Here is an 18,653-nt window from a genome sequence, read left to right on the forward strand (position 1 = left end):
AGAATTGGCTACAAAAGGAATTGAAAATACATAGGAAGTTCTCATGCTTATACCTTTTGCTTAATCCACTCCTGTCTTATTCAACAAAATAAGCTTGCCCTAGGCCCAAGGCCTAGAAGTTATTAGCCGCCAATGGAAGAATACTTGTGTAGTGGAGTCCACCCATGGCTGTCACGGGCAGTTGCACCCCTTCTTCCACAAATTTGCTGAACTGTGATCCTTAGCAATGGTTTTGCGGTCTACCAACCGTGGACCTTCTAGTTGGTCTATCTTTCGCTCGCCCTCTATTCCCGCTCCCCTGACTGCCCCTCTCCCCTTTTTTGTCTCTTCTTCTTCTTTTTTTCCCCTCCTTTTTCTCTACTTGCTGTACCTATTTATCCTTTCATCCTTCTCCTTCCCCCTTGGCACCTTATACAGCCGGACCGCCTTGGGACCCCCAGGCAGTCCATGGATGTTTTGCTTTTATTTGTACTTTTTGTATAATTGTGTATCCTTATTTTGTGTTCCTCTGCTTTCCTTTTTGTTTTCTTTTGGGTCTATTTAGGACCCTGTTGTATTGTTAAAAACCTGTATTGTTAAAAATACTGTCAGTAAGAATACACGGCTAGGTCTTGCAGCCCTATAGCTATGTTCACATCTGTGATAGAGACTCCTTAGCTGTGTGCGTCAAAAATCGATAAACAAAAAAAAGTCCTCCAAGGCCAACTCTTTCAGATTCAGGGTCGGTTCACATTAGCGTATGTGTTCCATCTGGTTAGAGTCCACATGGAGACCCCCCGGACGGAATATAATCGTAATTGCAAGCGCTGTGCTGTAAAAGCACACGGACCTCATAGACTATAATGGGGTCCGTGGGCTTGCGGGCAGTGCACGGAAAGCACATGGACCCCATTATAGTCTATGGGGTCTGTGTGCTTTAACTGCACAGCGCTTGCAGTTGCGTTGGTATTCCATTCGGGGAGGTCCTCATGCGGACTCCCCTGGATGGAATCCAAATGCTAATGTGCACCAGGGGTCAGTAAGAATATACGGCTAGGTCTTGCAGCCCTATAGCTATGTTCATATCTGTGATAGAGACTCCTTAGCTGTGTGCGTTGAAAATTGATAAACAAAAAAAGTCCTCCGGATTCAGGGTCGGTTCACATTAGTGTATGTGTTCCGTCTGGTTAGAGTCCGCATGGAGACCCCCTGGATGGAATACAATCACAATTGCAAGCGCTGTGCTGTAAAATCACACGGACCCCATAGACTATAATGGGGTCTGTGTGCTTGCGGGCAGTCTATGGGGTCTGTGTGCTTTAACTGCACAGCGCTTGCAGTTGCGTTGGTATTCCGTTCGGGGCGGTCCTCATGCGGACTCCCCTGGATGGAATCCAAACACTAAAGGAGGAGGGCTTGTGATGAAGGACATTTTGGGCATTTTTTTGTGGTTAATGTACAATAGCGCTGATGCAAGATAACGAACTATCAGCTGTGAGCAGGAGATCTCACCACCTACCAAAGAAACTGCCACATGTTATCGTGATCGCTGCATATGTCCCCCACCTCTGCAAAAAACGTTTCTGCCTGTTATATCTACATGCTGTGACCCCCCTCCTCATGTCCCCCAACCACATTCGGCTGTATTATTAACATCACTTCACACAGAGAACTAAATGATCCTGCAGTGTGTCTGTGTTTCTTTCTTTTTTAGTTGCTATGATTCCTAGGATTTCTCTATCTGCCATGAGCTTCTATGTGTTTCTCTCTTGTTATATACTACTGTACCATCCATGAAACTGTATCACTGAAATTTCCCCATTGTGGGACTATTAAAGGATTATCTTATCTTATCTTACAGTTAATAAAGTATGTATAGGACTGTTATAGCAGTCCGCGTAGCTGTTGTTTTGGACCTCCAATAAACCACAACAACGGAAAGGCTGATGCTAGTGTGAGCTGAGAGTAAAGCAGTTCCTGACCACATTTTATATTATGGCACATGGACGTCATAGAATAGGGCCGGTTATGGATTTCAAGATCTCTGATTGCTGACGAATGGAAACAATTTACATCCAGAATTGAAAACTTAAATCTAAGGCAGTGTTCTCACTAGTATCTGAGCACTCTGTCCCTGAATTCTCATAAAATCGATGGAGAGGAAGGTCCGGCATGGAGGACTTTTCTCTCTGCCGCTTTCCTTATAAAATTATTAGAATGATAGTTTATGGGATTTGCGAGTTTCCATGTGTAACTGCTTTTTAGACGGACAGGGTTTCCATTTTTTGGGTACTTAAGGAAACCTGAACGCCAGTGTAAACCTGGCGTATTGCGGCTTTCATGGGTCCAAAATCAGTAAAAAAGCAGCATATTTTCAGTTTCATTTTTATTGTATTAGGACTCCATTTCCTAAATACTGTATCAACTTTATAACACGACTGGTCTGCAGTTTAATAGACACAAAACTAAACCACTGTATCAATAAGGAGATCAAACACAAATGAGAACAACGTGAGATAACAAAAACCTCCCCTGCATACAATGCACGCATAGAACTACAATTCCCGTCAGGCATGGCGCGGTGACGTCACAAAAGGCCCGGATGTCAGGCTCATTCTGTCTCTCGCCCTTGCTTTGCCTCTTTCTTTTTTTCTTTTTTTTTTTGTAATCACTTTATTTGAGTCTGTTATTGGGTCACGTCACGCACGACGTTCGGGTAGGCGGGGTCTGGAGTTGAGCATCATCCAATGAGGCGGTGCTTTGCTCAGGGTGGGCGGGGTTGGAGGCGGTTGGTGGGAGAGGAGGAGTCAGTTGGTAGAGAGTCACACGCAGAGTCAGTCCCAGGCACCGGGAGAAGCCGGCCCTCTCCATCCATCACAGCTTCACTACCCTGGTGGCTATGATCACTGTGATACCGCTGTAGGCCTCAGGATACTAAACTCCAAGGGGAAACCGAAGCCGAACAAGCCCGCAGCACTGTGCGCTGTCCTGGCAGAGCCGAGGCAGGCCGCTCCTCTCCTCCGCCTGCTCCTTCTTCTCTGCGGGGTCCACACAAACCTTTATTGATGGTGTAGAGCATCTGGGAAGGTAAGTGTCCGACCCCCCCTCCCGGTGAGGGAGTGAATGGGAGGGATGGACCCCCCCTCAGCCCCCCACCTCCTCCCAGGCAGACCCCTAGAGGTTAGTGCTGGTATTGCAGCAGCTCCTGTCTGGATGGGGGTGGCTGGTGTGTGGATGGGTTTAATTGCTCATTATTCCCTATTGTCCTCCTGGCATGCAGGCCTGGGGTGCACCCTGCAAACAACTTTATGTAGAAGGGTGCCCAGTAGCACAACTACAATCTGACAAATTGCGCAACGGCCATGATGAAACTACAGCTGGAATCCGATCGGAATGTGTCCCCGATTTTACCCCGTGATTATGAAAACTTTACGATTGATACGATAACCTGATTGTAATAAAGGCTTGTGTTTGTAACGGTGACGCAAGGATCACTCCCGACCAATCAAGATTGGTGGATGTGACTCAAAATGGCTTCCTGACCGCTGGTTGCTATCATCATCCCCGACGCTTGAGGTTAAGACTGCACGACAACTTTGGTGGTGCAATATGGCGATCGCAGTGTTGCGTTGTGTCATTGTGGTCATGTGGCGGTGTACAATAAGTTGCAACAAAATCCAGACCTTCTTTATTCTGACGCTCAGGGTGCGTGTTACCTGAAGTCATGTAAAAATCCAGGACCCTAGAGGTGCAAGGTGACAGCACTGACCACCATGCTGCTAGTGCAAGGTTAGACAACCATTGTTGTGGAAACACAACTCCCAGCATGCATACTTGTTCTGCTCTTCTTAGAAGTGAATGGCGCATGCTGGGAGTTGTAGTGTCGAAGGTTCTGATCTCTGCACTGGTGATTTTGAACTGGACTGTCACCAACAATCCATACCCGCTGTTGTTTATGTCGCTGGGCACACACACCTTTGCCCTGATGTTGCCCACAATCTAAGTTTCTCGAGACCTGGCTGTGTTGTTGTTTGACGACTCTAAAGTAGTCACATGACGACAAGTCGCACAAGGATCTTGTCATGTAGCCAAACTTGTAGTGTAAGTTCACACTATCGTTATTAACGTCACAGGATAAGAGCAACGGACATTAACAGCTGTAGAAGGACTAATGCACACAGAGCGCCGTCCGGCTCCATTCACTCTAATATTAAAAACATTACAGAAGTTTTTTGTTTACTTTTGTAACGGAAGAAAACGTCGTACACGCCGGACTTGTTCTTCCATTACAATAGTAAACAAACACGATAGAAGACGGCGTCCATGGCGTCCAAATTAATGTGAACAGACAGCAGATTTAGGGGTCCCCCCTCTGCGCCATTCACTGTATTGCCACTAATATACCGTGATGGATGGGAGTCGTGGACATTAATAACGGTAGTGTGAACCCAAACACTTGGAGGTACATGTATCACGTTGTGGGTGCTGCTGTTGGTTGTGCTTGTTCCAAAATGTTATGTCACATGTTTACTACATGCTGCCATGTTTTTATCGCTACTTATGCCACTTTTGTTGACATGGCGGTGTACTTGTCACACTAATGGAGATTTGTTGTGTGTGGTGAGCAATCCAATGACAGCTGTAAGGTGATCGGTTCTCTCCTTATTCCTTTGCTTCATCGCTTCTTGGGGTTGTCTTACGGTTTTCCAGATACAAGGCCAAGTACTTTAGCAGACGCCCATGAAGAGCAATGCCAGACTCATCCCATGCTGGTGGAGTGGTGGTAGAGTTTCTCAAGTTCTGGATGGTTCCTTTAAATGTGGCGCACATGAAAGACCTCTGTACTAGAGATGAGCGAGTAGTAGAGATGAGCGAACACTGTTCGGATCAGCCGATCCGAACTGCACGCTCCCATAGAAATGAATGGAAGTACCTGTGACGCCGGCCAGCTGCCGGCAAAGTCAGCGTCACAGCTGCTTCCATTCATTTCTATGGGTGCGTGCTGTTCGGATCGGCTGATCCGAACAGTGTTCGCTCATCTCTAGCGAGTAGTACTCCATCGAGTAGGTATTCCATCGAATACTACGGTATTCGAAATACTCGTACTGGGTCGAATACCACGCGGTAAACTTAAAGACGTTTATCTCGTGGTATTCGACAGAGTACGAGTATTTCGTATACCGTAGTATTCGATCGAATACCTACTCGCTCATCTCTACTCTGTACTAGCGCTGGCCATAACTCATACAGCGCTGCGGTTACATGTCACCCACCCGCTTTGTGTACTGACCTGTGGATCCAGTCACCAGCTCTTGTACTGTGACAAAAAGAGAGTTGGAGAAATCTTATAGTGATTTATTCATGAGGTATTGTGTTACCTGTCAAGAGTCTCACATTTCCGCTTTCAGCTTGGCGTCGAAGGTTCATGTTTACACCGGGCTTAGGTGTCAGGATTTTTGTTCCGGTGGTTGCTTGGGACTTACTATTGTGTCTGCTGCCATTTATATTGGGAGTCGGGGTTATTGACCACTTGTTGTGGTTCTAGTGAAAATGTTGTCACCTTCCACTGATTTTGGTAGAGTGTGACCGTTGTCCTGATCCAATTGGATTTCAGCTGTTATTTAGTTGTGGAGTGATGGCTGCCATCTGGTTGGTTGCTATGAGCGGTTCTTCTACGTTTATCACTGGTGTCCTTGGTTCATTGGTTGCAGGTCCAGTCTTTATATGTCTGGTGACAAAGTGGTACTTTCTGTGGTTTAGTTGGATGCCATTTCCTAGTGACTAGGCCCCAATGTCTGTCCTGAGAAGGCGCTTTTGGGTGACAGTACTGCTCCATTTTCTTTCTTTATTTTTTTGGTTATGTAGGTTGTCAGCCCCATATAGGTCTCACAATGTACATTGTTTTTCCTATCAGTATGTCTTTGTAGAATGGGAAGAAATCCACGCAAACACGGGGAGAACATACAAACTCCTTGCAGATGTTGTTCCTGGTGGTATTCGAACCCAGGACTCCAGCGCTGCAAGGCTGCAGTGCTAACCACTGAGCCACCGTGTTGCCCCCTTATACTGCTCCATTTTCATGTTCAGCTCGGGCATCAGATGCCACCTAGTTGGGGCGGCAGGGGTTCTCCAGAATAGACCCTTCCAAGAAGCAAGTAGAGCTCCATAGGTATGACCTAAAACTTTTTATTCTTGCCATAAACATTCAATATGGATCATCTGAAGCATCTGATTTGGACTGGCTCAGCCAGGGAATCTCCTGTGGGATATGAATATTGGGCGGTCATTCTTAGCATTATACTTTAGGTTCAGCTTGGGTTTTTGTTCATTTTGAGGCTGGCTATGGAATACAAACTTTTTAAACTTTATATATATACCATTTAGTGTCACATGTTGGTGTCTGCTTCTCTCTTTTATGAGCTGTAGCGCTATAAAAAGTTGCAGAGTAGCCAAGGCCTGATTCTAGATCTGATGGTGTTTGCTGTGATTTTACATATGGAATTGCAGGCATGTTCAGGTATAGCAGGACCCCATAGCAATCTTAATGCCCGATTCACACTGGGTATTTTGGACCCAAATTTGACGCAGAGGCTGCCTCAGATTCCGGTCCCAAAAATGGCTAGCGGTGCATCGGCATCCAGTCGCGCACTCCACTCTGGATTAGGCCCAAATGAATGGGCCTAGTCGGGAGGAGGGAGTGTCCTCAGGCCGATGTCGCGAGGTGACTCCACCTGAAGAATGAGCATGTCGTTTCTTTTTTCCCATTGATTTCCATGGGAGCCATTTTTTGGTCAGGATTTTGAGGTGGATTCCGCATCAAAATCCTGACCAAATACCCCGTGTGAACTCAGCCTAAGGGTGACGGATCACTACCCCATGCTACTCAAAGGCAGAACTGTAATGTGTACAAAGCCTTAGCTCATGACATTGTGAAGAGCTGGTGAAACTTTGATATCTCATGGATGTGTGTGAAAGGTATCCCGCTTCTACGCCATAAAAAGTTTGCGAAATTGATGCTATTCTCTACACAAACAAACCACAAAAACAAATGTACAGTGCGCTCACTTCAGGGGACACTACTTGCACGTCGCACCATTCCTCGAAAGAGCGAAGCTGGTCAAACAGTAATACAAATGAGCGGAGACTCGCTGTTCTCGTGTTTGTGCGGCTGTCATGTCTTGTCGCACAGCGCGATGTAAATATTCCCTTCGAATATGATTATTGACATTGTGTCACATCAGTCAAAATACCATTATTTGTAAATGCGACCAAAAATCGTGTGCATGGTTATTCTAGCACGCTGCCTCGTAAGAATGTATAAAGGGGCTCTCCAGGGAATCTTTACTCATACTTCCTCTGTGGCTTTTTAGGCCTTGTGCCCCCTCCCTGTTATTTAGTAGTAGTTACTTGTGCTGAGTTGACCCTGAGCTGGAACCATCTCCGAATCCTTGTGTCCAGTGTGTACAAACCTTAAACTGGTTGTGGCCGTGTATCATGGTGCAGTGTTGCAGGTTCATGGCGACATGGCCGGGAATCCAAACCTTCTATATTTCTGCGCGATCACATTCCCTATCATGACCTAGCCTTATACTACGTGCGATATGAGCCCAAGATGAAATCAAGTATATGAAGGGACGCCTCCTAAATTTTCCATAATCTGTTCAGTATACTGCAAAGTGCGATCAAGACCATAAGACTGAAATGTCAGCCATGTAGGAGAAGATATAAGACTCTGGCTTCATTTCCGTTTTTTACAGGAGCTGTGGTCGTGATCAGTTTGATGGCTCAGCTTTTTTCTTCCTTTCTGTTATGTCCACTTATGCCTTGTGTGTCCGTTGTTCTGGTCTGTCGGAGACCCAGTACAACGGGGCATACAGACAGCTTATATAGCACTGATGCCCGATGGGCCCCACTGACTTTAATGGGTTCTGTTAGTTGTCTGTTCTTTTAATCTGAGATCGCCAGTCAAAAAAAGTTGGACTTATTTTTATCTGGCAACTTTTGTTCAACACTCACTGCGACAGAGATTCCGACGCAGATGTGAACACAGCCTTGGGGTATGTTCATATGGACATTGCTGGTCCTGACGGCAGATTCTGTCCAAAAAACCAGACTGATCAGGCTCTTCCTTTTGGTTTTATTGTTCTGCTCCTCTATGTAAAATATTAGCGAAGATGTCATCGAAACTTCGATTAGAGCGCGTTCACGTCATGCCGATACTTTTAGTTCACCGAATGTTCGGGAAAAGTTCTTGATGTATACGGTAAATGGATACCTAGACCCTTCGGGCTCGTTCACACGGCGTTCCACATGTATACATTCTGTCGCGGTATTCCGTGATGGATTAGGCCCAAATGAATGGGCCGGAGTCTTGCCCCGCAGCTGATTCAGCCGGGGAATCCGCAGCAAGATAGGGCAGCTCGCTTCTTTTTTCCACTACTAGCTAGTGGAAAAAAGAAGCGAGCGGCTCCCATTGAAGTCAATGGGAGCAGCGGATGGATTCCGCATCAAAATCCGCTGCCAACTTGCCTGGTGTGAACTAGCCCTTATTCACCCAAGTGCCAGATCTATTGCATGTCGCACATGGTCAGCACTATTCTCGCTCCAGCACGGCCTCCGACGCAAATGTGAACAGAGCCTAAGCCTGTTGCGTGCAGATTTGTCATAAGTGCGATGTATTCATACACTATTGTGTGACATTTTGTATGGACATGGAGTGTTTCCTTTAGTACTGTGTTCTGGCCCTCAGCAGAATCCTTCACCTACAATGTTACATGTAAAACAATAGCCCTGACCCCAAGTGTTTATACAGGATGATGACAGTGCTTATTAGAAGCAAATGTGAAAATGTCAGCCATGATGGTGACGCAGGCGTGCGAGATGAGAACAGATACCAGCCTGCTGCTTTTATGAATGGGAGAAGAAGGGGTCATTTGGCGGCCATGGGTTTCCTGTTTTCTGTGTGTAGGATGTTGTTCGGGGCTCGGACCTGTGTGTGATGGTGATTTCCTATATGGCCAGCTTTATAGTTGGCCTATATCCACTTCGTGGCGTGTTTTATGTGTATCCTTCATCTCGGAGCCATGTCTACCCCATGTAACAATGTTATGCAAACTTTAACTTCTGTCACTGACTATGATAGCGTGCCTTTCTTTGTCTAATGGTGTTTATTCTGTATAGCGATAGTTATGTAAACCTGCTATGTGATAATACAAGTTACTTATTAAGTTTACGCAATGCGCTCAATGCCCGTAGAGCGGTTTCTCACTTGCGTGTTTTTTTTCTGCGCTTTATTTGCAGCGTATTTTGTTGCACGTTTTTGCGGGGGCTTTTAACGCAACTCTCAGATATTACAGGTTAGTCAGTAGTAAAATGTGCAAAGCCCTGTGGGTAGGTTATCATCATGAAAACTCAGTTTAGGACTCCCTTGATCAGACAAACGTCATCTTGGACAGCACATGGACCTGACCACGTGTGCAGGGGGGCTTTATTTAAGGGAGTGCACTCTGATCACCCTCGGATGCATCATTTATTCCTATTGGGGGGGTTCTGTCCCATTCTAGGACCTGCTCTGTAATTTTCGGATGACGCACTTGGTTGTGTGTAGTAAGGGTTTATGCATATGTTCTATCTGATGGATATTGTCACTATTACCTATACATTGTAGCAAACCCTCAGCACTGCAGAAGTATACTTTACTGTATATAGCAGCCTGTACAGGTTTCAGAACCCCCCTCCCCAAATAGCTTGTTACTAATTGGGGTGTATCATTACACACTTAGGGGTACACGCCATTCACAAGGTAAATGTATTTGTAAGTGTTTCGGAGGAATAATAGAGGGACGGTAGATGCTTCAGAATTGTTAGTATGTGGATATATATATTTTCCACAACAGACATATGAGGACAAGTGAGGGGCCGTCTATAAATACGGTGACATGAGTACTATCGCCCCCGCCACCTCTCCGCTGTCTATACGTAGTATTTCGAGTCCTAGTTCACATCTTCGTTTCCACCGCCAGCTCTTTCTCGCTTTCCTATCTTTGCATGCCACATATTTCCCATTGATTTTTCTCTCTTGCTTGGTTTGACTCATTGACTATGTCGGGGGTTGGATTAGATCCACATGGGGGCCGGATGCGGCCTGCAGGCAGTCAGTTGACAGCTATGCTTTAAATCAGCACTGATGCTTTTTAATATGTGAATTCAGATGAAGTATCCGCCGCCTTCAGATCGCCGCCGACCCCACGACGGATAAAAACTGTCCAAGAAATAAGATACTCGGCACTGATCGCATTAACAAAGCCACCTTCACGTCTGCTCCTACCCGGCCATTTTCTCAGGTTGTAACCAACACGCCGTGTTCAAGTGCGAGCAGATGTGTGTCTGTGTGACGGCTGTGTTTGCACTGCAAATAATATTTGGATTTCTCATCTCCTACAGGTAATAGCAGGTTTTATTCATTGGACGGGAGATGTTCAGCAAAAACAAACAAGCCGTGTCTGACATGGCGGTATTTACACCTTCATAATCTGCTCTTGGTTTTTTGGTCAGGTTAAGTGTCCTCGGTTATCATTGCTTTATGACTGTAGTAGTGACATCTGTGTTAGCATTGCAGTTGGCCCTGTTTTTACCTATCTATAGGGAAAGCTCTTGCCGTACAACACTGTATGACTTCCTTCTTCCAATGGGTGTCCATCATTTTGCTGGGATTTTCCCAATAGCAATAGGTATAAGGGTAAGTTCACATGGGGTTTTTTGGTCAGGATTTTGAGGTATCCACCTCAAAATCCTGACGAAAAAGATGGCTCCCATTGGAATCGGTCAGTTCTTTTTTCTGGGAGCAATTTGTTCCAGCGCCTGGAAAAAAGAAGCGACATCCTCCATTCTTTCAGGCGGATTCGCCTCACGACATTGGCCTGAAGACACTCCCTCCCGACTAGGCACATTCATTTGGGCCTAATCCAGAGCGGAGTGTGAGACTGGATGACAGTGCAATGTCCAGCAACCAGTCACAGCTACCCGAATTTCGGTCCGGAACCTGAGGCGGCCTCCACCTCAGGTTCTGGACCAAAAAACCCCGTGTGGACCTACTCTAAGGGCTATGTGTCTGGTCATTGGGATCACCATCAATCCTCAGGGTCGCTTGTGTGGCCGGACTGCTCGCAGGCATGTGTGACTACCTCTCTATTCCCTTTTAAAAGTTATGGAGTACCATATTTAGCTCTCTGAGTCCCATAGAGATACATGGAGCATTGGTGATACCTTCACACCACCATTACACATACTTGGAGATCCTCATTCTCATGATCTTTGGGGCATTGGTATGTGCTAATGGAGATAATTCTATCCGGCTTTTTATGTTTTCTATTTTGAAGAATTTTCTGGGATCAGGAGACTAATGGCTTACCCCTAGGATAGGTGGAATTCTGACTCTGATGGGGCCGGAGCTTCGATGTTTAACCTACTCCGTCTAAATGTCCAATGTCTACTTTGTAGTGTATGGCATCTTTGTGCGTTCTAAGGTAAATATGGAATAGGTGGCAGCGCCGGCACAAGTATTGTGGTGCTTCTAAACAGCTAATCGACAGGGGTACCAAGACTGGCACCACAATACATATTATATTGATGGCCTAGCTTAATACTTGGCATCACATGGACAGTTTGGTCTGGAAGATACCTGGATCTTGTATGTATTTTCTGGACCCTGGTTTGACATATCATAGTCATCAATGTGGGAGTCCTCGCTCCCCCGTACCGAAGACATGATAACAATATGGACAGTAAATGACTATGCTTCTTAGTCCGGGAAATATGGCCGACATCTGCTATGTATCTCCCAGAACAAACCTGTCCATGTGAAGCGGGCCTAAGGATAGGCTGTTGTCAGTATCTCGATCCTGAAAAGCCTCATAAGGCGAAGGCCTCACATTGCAGAAACGCAGAATTTTTGACTGCTGTGGAAATACATTGGAAGAAAAGAAAGCTTCCTTATACCGTGCCAACAAAGGGAATGAAATTCCATTAATCTCATACATGGATTACAGAAAGAGCAAACCGCATTAAAGCTGTGTTTTTAAAAAACATCACATATTAAAGGGGTTGTCCAGAAATTGGACAAGCTTCAGAAGGTCTTGGGGCAGGCGTAACATAAGGGTAGGTTCACATGGGAGTTTTTTGGACCGCGGTGGTCCAAAAAACTGCTAGCTGAGACTGGATGCCGGTGCAGTCTATACAGCGCACCAGCACCCTGTCACGGTATTCCGCTCCGGATTAGGCCCAAATGAATGGGCTTAGTCAGGAGGAATGGGCCTAGGCAGGAGGGAGTGTTCGCACCGTGGGCTTAGCGGCTGAATGAGCCGCCGAATCTGCCTGAAGAACGGGCATTTATTTTGTTTTTTTTCCCCAAACGGGAACAAACCTCTCTCGGAAAAAGGAAATGACCGGAGGCGGTTTTTTGAGCCGAATTTTGACACTGACTCTGGGGACAGTCCCTTTAATAGTAGATGTACAATCAGATCCATTTTCCCTATAAATGTTTAATAGAGAAAAGAAAAAAAAAACCACAGAGGAAACACAGGAAAATCCCAACGAAATGATTTTTGCTGCAAATTTTTATTTATTTTTTTTGCTGTCTTTTGTTATGCGGGGCCTTAATCTAAAAGAAATTTCATGGCAAATAAAATAAAACTATCGTACAGGCTGCTGCGGTTTACAGTATTTTGTAGCGCCTTGCGTTTGAGTAGTTCTGTAGCGGTATTGTTTTTCTTCCTGGAGCATTGTTCTTACTCCTTCGCTTTTCTTCATTATTGCAAAGTCTTTGTAAGCTATATTACATCCAGGTGTCAGTCGCCGTTCAACAATGGAGACTTACAGAACAAGCTGGGAAATGAAGACTCGCACTGGTTGACTGGTAAGACTGGCTAAACACGGCGCTGACTGACAGACTTGTAATAACACAGCTCAGTGGCAGCAAACTTAAAAATTCAGCAAAATGTTGAAGAAGGGCAGTATTGTATTATGATGTGACAGCAGTGTCGTAGCTGCTGATTCTGCAGTCTGGAGACAAATGTTTCCGCATACGTATGTCTGGCAACAAGAGGCCATCACTTACAACTGTGGCGTTTTAGGAACTTATTTAAGACTTCTGGGTTAGTTTAAGACACGGCTGCGCCTTTACAGCTACATTATAGCGAATATTATAATGTCGCGTTACGATGGGCTACGTTATTGATCATAATAGAACTGTTACGCCAGTTCTGGATACCGTAATAAAATGGCGCCATTGTGGTCAGATCTCGAAACTGCTTTACAAGAATCCTAATTGGGTCGATTGCCTCAATATGTAAAAGATATACATCAGATTTTCTGTTTTTAAAATATTCCCATGATGTGTGGTAGCTGATGAAGCCCTCAGTTTTTGCATGATGGTTCATGCTACGTGTGCGGTCCCCCTTCTTCATTGCAGTGGGTGAGCACACACCTGGTCTAACCAAGCAGCTAGGCCGTATTCCATCAGCATGGCTTGGCACGGGACCGCGTATTTTGGTCCTGATTCAGATGCGGGAAGCCGTGTCAGAATAGGACCAAATGCAACTGTTGCGGCTTCCGACAGTTGTGGCTTCCCCCTCCGGAGTAGGCTCAAATGAATGGGCCGAGTCCGGAGGGTTCTGTCGCGGCTGAATCAGTCGCGGAATCCGCCTGAAGAAAGGACAGCTTGCTTCTTTTTTCCACGAGCGGGAATATAGCACTCACGGAAAAAAGGAAGCTAGCGGTCTACATAGACCTCTGTTGTGAGGGGGCGGACTCTGAGCTGGATTCGGCGTCAGAATGCGCCCCCTGTGAACGAGCCCTTAGGCCCGGTTCACATCTGTATAAGGGTTTCTGCTTAAAAAAAAAAAAAAGTGGTTACGTAAGAAAACCCACGGACCCCATAGATTAAAATGAGGTCCATGAGGTTTCCGCACAAGAAATGTGGAGAGAAAAGCGCTGCTCGCAGGACTTTTCTTTCTGCATTTTTCATGCGGAGAAGGGAACGGAATGGCCCTAACACAGATGTGAACCGAGCCTTAGGATTTCGTTACTTGTTCAGGTTTTCAGATGTAGTTTGACAAGTCCTAATCAGGACTAATGAAGATATAAAACCTGTCTTCTATCCTATCACTCCCTTTATTATTCACACCTACAGTAGTTGGATCTTCAGCAGTTGCATCTGAAAACCTGAACATGTAAACACGCCCTTAGTAGGCCACGGCCACACACTGGTGAGGTGGGTCACCGCCGCCATCGCCGTTATTTCTTGTGTGTTGAGAAGGAACAGGTAGTAGAGACTGGAGGGGAAATGGGAAACTTTGGAGAAAGTGGTGGTGGGTCATTGAGAAGAGGGTAGTATGGTGGCTCAGTGGTTAGCATTGTTCCTTGTAGCGCTGGGGTCCTGGTTGCCATTTCAACCGAGGATAACATCTGCATGGAGTCTGCATGTTCTCTCATGTTTCCTCCAGTTATTCTGGTTCCCTCCTGCACTACAAAGAGTTTTAGTCCTCAAGACCCTTTAAGACACGGTCTGGGGTCTCTCTTCATGAATGAAGCGACTGACTCGTATATATGCTGCTCTCTGCCAGTCCCATAAAGACAAATAGAGTCCTGTTGCCCGGTCAGTAGTAGATTAATAGGATTACCCATTGTAGTCCACTTTAGGCCATTGTTATGGGTAATGTCATTGTTGTAAGGCCCGGTTCACATCTGCATTCAGGCCATTCCGTTCCCCTATCTGTATGTAATATGTGGAGAGAAATGTCCTGCAAGCAGCGCTTTTCTCTGCATTTTTCGTGCCAAAACCACATGGACCCCATTACAGTCTAGGGGTTCTGTGGGTTTCCTTAGGTAACCGCTTTTTATGCAGATAGGTGTTCGTTCGGGTGGTCCCAAAGCGGACTCCATGAATGCAGATGTGAAGCGGGCCTACCAGGGAAGATGGAGGTACAGCGGAAGGAATTTTTATGATGAAGAACCAGCGGCAGAGACCTTGGTGACCTGCTGCTAAAGCAGGAGAGATTTCGATGTAGTTCTTCCATCTTGGGGCATCCTACAAGGACTTGATGGGTCATATGTGTTCATTAGGAATCCTTAGATGGTGTATGTTTTCTTTGTGCTATGCTTGGCTGAATATAGCCTTCGTATTTACGGCGTGGGCCTGTAGAACTGGTTTATTTTATATGCTCATGACAAGCAGGTTTCCTCCTAACTCCATGTTTATCTTGGTTTTATGATCTCTTGTAAACGTCTTGAAGTTGTCTTTGTGTATAATTTCATCTGTGTGCGACTCTGGGTGATGTGCCAGTGTTATGTGAGTGTTTATGGGGGAGGCAGATGTGTATATAAATGCCAACGTGTCGGGTACTTAGTTGGGTTACTTTGCACAGATCTTTAGGCTGTTTTTTAGGTTACAAGCGGACGCACAAAATAGGAAAAGTATGGAGCAAAAACCGCCATGTCTGCCCTATGGTGTCCACTTCTACGACTTCTTCATTGCGTATGTGAATTTGTCCTTATAATAATGAACCAATGCCATGTGTGAAGTACCCCACTCGCATAAAAGTCGGCCATACTTGCTGAATTTGGAGGCTACAGATTACATACGGTGCTGCATAAATCCATGGTTTTTTTGTTTTGTTTTTTTCACGCACTGCTGTTCGTTTTTATTTTTTTTGCAGATGCATCACACCAATGCAACTCTTTGGGACCGTGAAGAAAACGGATGATATCCATGTGTCATTTGTTTTCCAAGGGCTCAAAGACATTGACAAACATAGAAATAATGTCCGGACCACACAAGGGCAATGATCGAGCGTCTGCGAGTTAATCTGGACATTGCAGGTCTGCAAAATGTGGCTGTGTGAATGAGGCCTAACTCCATTTATGTTGTATGTACCAGTAACTATAGTAAGGCTCTATTCAGACGACTCACGTGCACAATGGCCATGAAAAGGGCTATTTTTCACAGTCATTTTGCACCTGTTTTCATGGATTCCTCATAAATTCGAGATCTGTGAAAGCTGGCAAAAATAGGACATTAAACCGGACTACAAAAAAAATCGGTCATGTGAGTAACTCATTCATAGGAATTGATTTTAATGCCATAAACCAAAAAACATCCATCACACGGCTGTAAACATCATTCATGTGAATAGAGCTTTATAAAAACTGCGACGTCCTACTGCCCCTTGTGGCCAAATCGGGAACAACAGCAAAGAAATCCTAAACATGCAGTATGTTCTTGTCTATTCTGACAGTAGACTTGTAAATCACATTTCTTGGTTCTGAAAAGAATCCGATAGTACCCGGAGCGACGCGCAAACTCCCATTATGTTGTGACATAAACGCAGAGGGTCTTTATATGGCGGCGGCGGTGACAACCCCGCGTTGCGCTGCCTGCGCTTGCAATGCATCAAGGTATGTCAGACACTAGAGAGCGGTAAGGAAGGCGAAGGCAATTGGATCAAGATTCTGGATGCATATCTATAGCACAAAGGATAACCTTGCAAACAGCCCCGGGGATTGCGCCGATTATTCTCTGTATGAATGTGAACACATTTAGGCATGTTGGATTTGGATTTCTTCTGTTTTAATGCACTTACAGAGCTTTCTAAATAATATGTCCTGGGCTTTGACAGTGCAAAGCAATCATTCTGCATTATCCAGTTGGCTGTGTAGTCTGGAAGGATGGCGGCTCATTAACCGTGTCAGGGCTTGTGATTGAGATGGCAGAGCTCCTGTTCTACCTGATTCTTCCCCGCACACAAGAACACTCCAGCCTTGCCAGAAATCCTTATCTTTCATGGGACTTATTGAGCAGCGGCTAATTATACTGCATGGAGTCTATCCGGGATAAAGGGATGCATGCGGGTAGAGGAGTATATTAACATGCAGATTGCCTCTCCTAAGAAAAACTTGTAATGTTTTTAGGGCAATAACCAGAAGAATAATTATATTTGTCGACGCAGATTCCTTAATGCGAGAAGTTAATTGTGTCGTGTCCCGAGGCTTTATTAACTCCAGCAAGATGTCATGCGTTATGGCTTAAAGGCATATCATAGAGGGGGGATCTCAAGTGTTATCTTTCAGCCATTCTTGGATACCTTCGTCCTTATGGGTTTTGCTAGATTTATGAGTCGGGAGGATTGGTTGGAAACTTAAAGGGATTCTACCATTAAAATCAATTTTTTTGCGATCACACGTAGGAATAGTCTTAAGAAAGGCTTTTCTTCTCCTACCTTTAGATTTCTTCTCCGCGCCGCCGTTCAGTAGAAATCCCGATTTTCGTCCATATGAAAATGAGTTCTCTCACAGCACTGGGGGTGTCCCCAATGCTGCGAGAGAACTCCAGCGCCGCCTCCATCTTCTTCAGGAACGGCCTCTTCACGCGTCTTCTTCCGGCGCTGGGGGTCAAACTTCTAGGCCTCGGGTCTCGGACATAGCCGACTGCGTATGCCCATGGCCACAAGAAAAATGGCTGCTTACACAGTAAGTAAGCGGTCATTTTCTTGAGACCCTACCTTCCTACAATATGAGCTTACCACCCTCCCCAAAAAATACAGAGCATTTTGCACTGAAACGAAACAACATATCGTTGTTTGTTCTGTATGACACTTTTTTTTTTTTTTTTTACAAGAACCCCTTAAAGGGAGTCTACCACCTCTTCCAAGTGTCAATAAAAAATTACCTTCATAAACATCATACCTTTGTTATGGTGGTGACTTTTGCAGAAAACCCTTTATGCAGATTAGGCGGTTGGTGCACTGGGGGCGGGGCCTTCAGCCCCTGGAGCACTGCTCTTGCTGCTCAAGGATGGGTGATGTCATAGCATCTAAATATGGTGCAGCAGGCAGGAGGATTGAGTGGTAAGAGCAGTGCCCCAGAGAGCTGAAGGCCCGCCCCCAGTGCACCAACTGCCTAATTTGCATAAGACTGAGTACCCATGTCGTGGAGACACAGCCTTTTTTTGTTTCAGATATGGCCAACTAGCAGACAAAAAGCATCCTGCCCTATCTTCAGCTGGATTTCAACCAAAATTTCTATATATTGACGGTGAGCTGATTTTGTTGCAGATTTTGTTGTGTTTTTTTGATCCAAAGCCAGAAGTGGGAGAAATATAAGCACTTCCTATATATCTTCCACATCCTTTTGTAGCCATTCTTGGCTTTGGTTAAAAAAAAAAGAAAAAAAGAAAAAAAAGAATATCAACAAAAAAAGCTGCGTTTCCGCAATGTGGGACCTCAGTCTGAGGCCAAGGCCCCACGTTGCAGAAACACAGCTTTTGCTGCGGTTTTTAGAGCCAAAGTCAGGAGTGAATTGAGCAAAAGGTATAAGAACTTCCTATATAATTCCCATTTCTTTTTGTAGACATCCTTGGCTTTGGTTTAAAAAACTGCAGCAAAATCTGCAACAAAAGAAGCTGCGTTTCCGCAATGTGGGGCCTCAGTCTGAAGAGGGTTTTTGGGTTGTTTTTTTTTTTTAACCAAAAGAACCCCATAACGCTTCAAATTCTGCATCAAAAAATACTTGAAGCTGCTTTTTTTTTTTTTTTCTGTCTGGCAAAAAAAACCTCTTAGTGAACATAGCCTTAGGCTGCTCATATACATTACATGAATGGTAATGGCTGATCCTTTTGTTCT

At 45.2% G+C, this 18,653-nt stretch overlaps 1 protein-coding gene across 2 annotated transcripts in view; it reads left to right on the forward strand.

The window, feature by feature from the left end:
- The first annotated feature begins 2,765 nt into the window (after nt 1-2,765).
- The window catches only part of RERE (arginine-glutamic acid dipeptide repeats), a 234,945-nt gene continuing 219,057 nt past the window's right edge, over nt 2,766-18,653 (forward strand). For both annotated transcript variants that reach the window (XM_075279651.1, XM_075279653.1), the window contains exon 1: nt 2,766-3,066. The gene's annotated coding sequence lies outside the window, so the exon portion shown is untranslated. The remainder of the gene's footprint in view (nt 3,067-18,653) is intronic.

This window comes from Leptodactylus fuscus, chromosome 6 (assembly GCF_031893055.1).
Source record: "Leptodactylus fuscus isolate aLepFus1 chromosome 6, aLepFus1.hap2, whole genome shotgun sequence".
Lineage (NCBI taxonomy): Eukaryota > Metazoa > Chordata > Amphibia > Anura > Leptodactylidae > Leptodactylus > Leptodactylus fuscus.